Source organism: Thermobia domestica, chromosome 17 (assembly GCF_964235325.1).
Source record: "Thermobia domestica chromosome 17, izTheDome1.hap1.1, whole genome shotgun sequence".
Lineage (NCBI taxonomy): Eukaryota > Metazoa > Arthropoda > Insecta > Zygentoma > Lepismatidae > Thermobia > Thermobia domestica.
The window spans coordinates 175,800,217-175,807,860 of NC_137470.1; positions in this window are offsets into that span (position 1 = coordinate 175,800,217).

Here is a 7,644-nt window from a genome sequence, read left to right on the forward strand (position 1 = left end):
TTACAGGAAGCCAGAATCATAAGTAAAAATAACGAACTAACGAAGGGTCTTGTTTGTAGTTTAGTGGGTTGAGTAAAGTGCTTTTGATTAATAAGATGATGGGTTCGATACAGAAGTCATTTCAAGTTCTGAGTGTGTGTTGGGTAGGAAAAAACAAGATTCTCAATACAAAAACAACTAAATTTAGCTTTAACATTATTAATATGTTATTAACATATTATACCTGTTGATTATTAATATATTTCTACCTGGCAACCGAACTAGCGGCATCATTTCAGGTAACAGGTGACAATCGGTACCTGTTTAATATACAGGGTGAATCTGAAAGATGTGCACAAAATCCAAGAGGTGATTCATGACACCAAAAGAAGACCAGAAGTCTTGTTGCGTATTGTCGAATTGCGTGGCGTGTAAGAGTGACAGGGTTGACAACTTGGAATCGAAAATCGAATCGTTACAATTTGAACGGAATAGAAAAATGTATACGTGGTTCGGTAAATTATTCTTCATATCAAAAGAAGACAAAAATCCTCTTGCGTGGTACATTGATTTGCGCATCTTTCTATTCCGTTCCAATTGTCACGATTCGATTTTCGACTCCAAGTTGGCAACCCTGTCACTCTTACACGCCACGTAATTCGACAATACGCAACAGGACTTTTCGTTTTCTTTTGATGTCACGAATCACCTCATGAAGTATGTGCACATCTTTCTGTTCCGTTGCAATTGTCACGATTCGATTTTCGATTTCAGGTTGGCAACCCTGTCACTCTTATACGACATGGAATTCGACAATATGCAACAGGACTTTTCGTCTTTTGATATCACGAATCACCTCCCGAAGTATGTGCACATCTTTCTGTTCCGTTGCAATTGTCACGATTCGATTTTAGATTCCAAGTTGCCAACACTGTCACTCTTACACGACGTGAAATTCGACAATTTGCAACTGTACTTTTCGTCTTCTTTTGATGTCACGAATCACCCCACGGAGTTTGAGCACATCTTTCAGGTTCACCCTGTATATGCATGTGTGCTATAAGGTGGTCCAAAAGGAAATGTCAGTACTTTGGGAAACGAGAGTATGGGTGATTCTAAGCAAAACCGTTCATATGAACATGGATCCTATTCTCACAGGTTCAACAGTTGGGAATCATTTTTGATCTTATGTTGCTTCTTGATCACCCTGTGGTTACTCTACAGATGTGGGTCATAGCGCATTTGAAAGGTGATGGAATGGCCTTTCCATCAATATGCAACACGTGGTAATGGAATCTGCTTAGAACGGAAGCTACTGAGGGGAATTTGGCAAAGTTGTCATTATTTTGAAATTGTTTAAGAGACTTGGCTGGCAACACTGACTTCCGAATTTTCCCAAAGAACTTCCCTTCCAAAGGCGCCACTGCAACATGTACTTACATCACTTTTCAAATGCGCTATGACCCACTTTAGTAGAATAAATACAGGGTGAACAATAAACAACAAAATCAAAAATGATTCACAGCTGGTACCTCTCAAACTGTTCAGAATAAGACTCATGTTTATATGAACTATTTTGCTTAGAGTCTTCCAAAGTACCATTTTCTAAATTATTGCTACTTCCGAGATACCCTCGCTATATCAGAAGGGAACTTCCCACAAGTCTGGTAGCTCGCGCCCTCTACTTTTGACTTTGGTGCTTGGTGTCCCATGTTTGACTCCCGTTAAGACAGTTTGAAATACACTGTAGTACTTAAGACCCCACCTTAAACTGTAAAAAAAAAAAATTTAAAAAATCTTTGAGTTTTACGTCTCATGCTTATGCCGGTTAGGCTAAAGGAGACAGTGATGATGAATAATGAATGAAATGATGGAATGAAGAAAGTGGGAAGAAACAGGAGAACTCCAAAAAACCCACGCACACGGTGTTTGTCCACCACAAAGTTCACTTCGGTCGAATCCGGGACCCCAAGTACCTTAAATTGTGGGCCCCACTCAAGTCAAAGAAAGCATATATAAATTGTTCTAAAATGAAATATTTAAATTTAACTTCACAAGATTATGCCCGTTAGGCTAAAGGAATAGAGATTCCTTGGGTCAATGAAAACTTGACCCATGACCCACTGACCCACCACCCACCGTGACCTACGACCCACTGGACCCACGACTCACCACGAACACACCTATCGTAACACGCTGACTCACCCCTTACCCTGACCCACTGTGAATCACTCTCACCCACCACCCACCAAAACCCATCCTCACTTAACTCTGACACTGATCGAAGCACTGCTCTCAACTGAATACAGAATTTACAATTGAAATAAAACAAGACTACAAAATTACCACTAATCAGAGTTGAAATTTCTACGTTCAATCGCTCAAACACCGTTTTGTAACAATAATGGTGGATATGACCTTCACAAAATATAATAGTAAAGTGTTTACCATATTACGATGAATTTCAATTTAATTATCATATATAATTATTTCCTTGTTGAATTACAGATACTTTTCAGTGGAAAATAGGATGGAATTCGAAAGTATCTAATCAAGGTAAAGTAGACCAACGTAAAAAAAAAAAAAAAAAAAAAGTAATCTTCCACTGGTTCGAAAGTCCAAAAAAAAAAAAAAAAAAGAAAGATAAGAAATAAAAAAGAAATCTTTAACGATTATGCCGGTTAGGCTAAAGGAGACGGTGATGATGAGAGATGAGTGAAATGGTGGAATAAACTAAGTGGGAGGAAACGGAAGAACTCCGAGAAAACCCTTAGCACGGTGTTTGTCCACCACAAAGTCCACATGGAGCGAGCTTGGATCGAACCAGGGACCCCAAGCACCGGAGGTGAACGCTCTACCACTGAACCACCGCGCCCCCCATTCGAAAGCCAAGTATAAATTCCCATTGCTACTATTACAATTACAAATATCAATATCCAAAAGTGCATGAAGGTTTTGACCCACGACCCACTCAAATCTTGACCCACTTGACCCACATTCCACTGACCCACTCCATCTCTGTAAAGGAGACGGATGAATAAACAAAGTAGATGATGATCAAACAATTGGTGGAATGAGAAAGTGGGAGGAAACGGGAGTATCACGAGAAAACCCACGGACACCATGTTGTTCACCATGAACTTACTCGACCGGGGATCGAATCTGGTATCCCACACACCACAAGAAACTGTCAACGGTGCCCACCCCCCTCATGTCTATCACGCACCCCCCCCTCAATTGTCTATCCGTAGGTGTTCTTCCATGAAAAAAAATATTTTCGATTAATTTTTACACACCCTCAAACATATTTATATAGATTTTAACCCCCTCCCAAATATTTCAATTACGCAGTTTGCATCATAGCTGCCCCCCTTGTGGGCACCCCTGGACGAAGAAAAGAAGCAATAAACATGCATCAGGGGAATCAGAAACCACGCTGTGCTGCCCACACATCCCTCAAGCTAAAACTGCCGGCTAGTCATCTTAAGTCTTTCGAGACTTCGCGCAGAAAATTATTTACAAATAATAATAATAATAATAATAATAATAACAATAATAATAATAATAATAATAATAATAATAATAATAATAATAGAGCTCATCCGTGGCTAAGCGGTTAGCGTACGCGCCTATGGCCTGGGAGACCCGGGTTCGATTCCCGGCGGGAGCTCATGTGGTTCGGATTCCACGTTAATCAGTAGGTCCACGTCTCATATAACCTCGCTGCTGAACGGGACGTTAAACTCAAAATCAACTCAACTCAATAATAATAATAATAATAATAATAATAATAATAATAATAATAATAATAATAATAATTTATAACAATAATCAATAATGAGACTGTTCGACCCTCGGTGGAAGCGCGCATGAGTTGATTATAACGTCCACATCTAAATGAAATGAAATAAAAAATACGTGAAATGAAATGAAATCTCCAAGTTTTACGTCGCACGATAATGCAGGCTAGGGTAAAGCAGACGGTGATGATGAGAGATGAATGAAATGAACAAAGTGGGAGGATACGGGAGAAGCCCGAGAAAACCCACGCACACGCTGTTTGTCCACCACAAAGTTCACTAGGCGCGAGCTGGGATCGAACCAAGGACCCTTTCCACCAGAGGTGAACACTCTATCAATGACGGATTAATAATGTAAAGTGAACGGTTATGAAATAATTACTAGCATGGGGATATTGAAGGAAATCCACGAACAAGATGTTGATAAATATTGCGTGTCCAAGAATCGAACCAGGGAATCATCCTCGCACTAGTGGTAATCGCTTCTTTTTCTTTCTTTTTGCTTTAAGTGAGATTTTATCCATCATTGAGCCCTGAATTTCCTATATCTCAAACGACATTGGAGCATGAAAACAAAATTTTGTTCCAAACAAATAAATATTTCCGAACAGGGACACCCTCATGGGGGGAGGGGTACAACGGGTCCAGAAACCTCAAAACTTCGTAACTCTTTTTGAGTTGAGTTGAGTTGATTTTGAGTTTAACGTCCCGTTCAGCAGCGAGGCTATGTGAGACGTGGACCTACTGATTAACGTGGAATCCGAACCACATGAGCTCCCGCCGGGAATCGAACCCGGGCCTCCCACGCCAAAGGCGCGTACGCTAACCGCTTAGCCACGGAGGAGCTCGTAACTCTTTTTAAATACTATACTAGTGTTTTATCTTCAGCAACAAGGTACTCACGAAGTGCCCACCCTGTCCGGACCCCCCTTATCTACCGACTTTGTATCCCCCCAACAACAAAAACTTCTGGATGCACCCCTCTCTGGAATGAAACAGAATCGCCGGAATGTAGATTTCGAAAAGACTTGATTGTTTTCTACATAAATAACACAGTAATCAATTATTTATGTACGCTTCTAATATGGCAATTACTTAACAAGTAAAACTACAATTAAATTTGATGAGAAATATATGTTATTTACCTCTAATCTAAATCCACCTAGGAAGACACCCAAGCTTCTAAGTTTCTGAAGAGCAACTGCAACGTGTTTAATCAGCAAGAGCGTTGTTAATAATTTCTATCTGATAAGAGCCCAACCTAGCGTCGTTAACAGCAACAATGAAGTAGCAGCTGGAAATTTAATTGTTGAAATAGTGCTCGTTGAACGTACAAGATATTTAAAAAATAAAATAAAGGTTTCTGCTTTGCATTGCATGTATAGTTAATAATATAAAGGTTTTGAGGATTTTGCGTATTTGTTTATCGTGATGTTATGAAGGATTCAATGTCTAATATTGCAAATATTCATTTAACATTAATGTTATTATATTACTATTAATAAAACACAATCTATCTATAATTATAATTACGGGATTGAGTTCTACTCAAACTTACTCTACATTTAGAATTCCAACCAATACTATGCGTAAATAATGGCAGTCTCATAAGACGACAATGGCCGTCTGTCCGTCCGTCCGTGCGTCTAGCTACAGGTACCAGAGAATAAATGATAAAAGTAAGCGAGAAACGGTTTATGAATATAAATTCACTGTGTCAAGAACAGGTTGTCTTTCTTCCCTTAAACCTCTAGTCACACCGGAAATGGCTAACATCGACTACTTCCGCATTCAACGTGGATCACCATACACAAAGTGTTAAGAGAAGAATCCTGGTTTTAATGCTTATGGTATCACAATGAGAGGTATAAACTTCAACCTTTTCACTTAACTGGTGCCGGGGTGGCTCAGAGCGTTCACTATGGTTCGTGGGGTCCCTGGTTCGATCCCAGCTCGAGCCAAGTGAATTTTGTGATGGACAATGAAGAAATTGGGAGGAAACGGGAGAGCCCCGAAAAAAACTACGCAATGGAATTTTGTGATGGACAAATACCATTGCGTAGTTTTTTCGGGGTTCTCCCGTTTCCTCCCAATTTCTTCATTCCACCATTTTATTCATTTCTCATCATCACCGTCTCCTTTAGACTAGTAGGCATATTCATGGAGCGTAAAACTCAAATGATTTCAGAGGGCCGCGGTGCTCAGTGGTAGAGCGATCACCTATGGTGCTTGAGGTCCCGCGTTCGATCCCAGCCCCCGCCAAGTGAACTTTGTGTTGGACAAATACCGTGTGCGTGGGTTTTCTCATTTCCTCCCACTTTCTTCATTTCATTCATTACTCATCATAAGCGTCTCCTTTAACCTAACTGGCATAACCGTGGGACGTAAAACTCAAAAATTTCATTTTCAAATGACTTCATTTCATTTTTTCTTTTCACTCAACTATAACCGGAAGTATTAAAAATCTACACATCATGTCCGGTTTCAATATTGATCTCCATACAGGAAGAATAGTAAGACATGGTGAAAAACGTTTTCTTTATATGAATAGTATCCATCTCCGATCTTAATATTCTATTATCTTCAATCCTGTAATTATTGCAACTACTTCCGGTTTTAACATTGGTCACTATAAAGCAGAAACTATAATACATCAGGAAAAATCTTACAAAAAAGTTTCAGCGTCCAGTAATATACTGTCGCCATCATTATTTGTGAAGGGGACCACGGAGGCTCACTGATAGAGCGTTCACCTCTGATGCTTGGGGTCCCTGGTTCAAACCTTGCACCCGCCAAGTGAACCTTGTGGTGGACAAACACCGTGTGCGTGGGTTTTCTCGAGGTTCTTCCGTTTACTCCCACTTTCTTCATTCCAACATTTCATTCATCTCTCATCATCACCGTCTCCTTTAGCCTAACCGGCATAATTGTGGGACGTAAAACTCAAAAATTTCATTTCATTTTTTTCGATTTCTCTGTAACTTGGAGAAGGGGGGGGGCTCCATTCAGATGCAGAAGACATATATGAGGATTTTAAGACAAATTGAATTCAAATTATGCCAAATATTGTCTATTTATAAATAAATACAATGCTGGGGTCTACATGAGCCTTAGGGGTCCCGGCCCCGTAGAATCGGCGACCTTGCTTGCTCTTAGACGATTAATGAGATGCTCCCTGAAGATTCTTACCAGGAGCAGATGAAAAATGGAACTCTTATTTTGGTGCTAGTGTTACAAACACGGTCACTGTTTTACACAATTAAGAAAAATACCACTATAGATACACCGAAAAGCTCAAATTGCCAATTTGGTGATAAAATAACTAAAGAAATAAAGACCGGTGTTCGGGCACCGTTCACGTGGTGGTACCTCTCCCGTGTGAGTTCGCTAGAAAATATTATGCAAAGACTCATGCGTACCATGTTACCAATCTATGGACCACCAAACTGAGCTTCATTAGATCTTTCTTTTTTTTTTTTTTTTTTTTTTTTAAGCAATTTAAAGACGTTTAAACAAAAACTTCAATGTCTGATAACTCAGAAAGCAAATGTGTTTGTTTCACTATACTAGGCATGATGTTAGATGTTAACACGTTCAGCAAGAGTACGGAATATTCCGTTCAACGGGTGTATGATTCTTGAGTTAATGGCGACTAAAATTGAGATTGGGACTTACGAAAATGGTCCAAATACAAAATTTAGTAATCTATAACTGAGAAACCTAAAACCTCTGTTCCGGATTCGTGAACATGGTGGTAGAACTCATCCGTGTTACTGAGTCTAGCAAATACCATGATGCATAGATTTATGGTTAACAAGTGATTTCCTACCGAAATTGAATCTCCAATCATCGCTTTTTTATATAT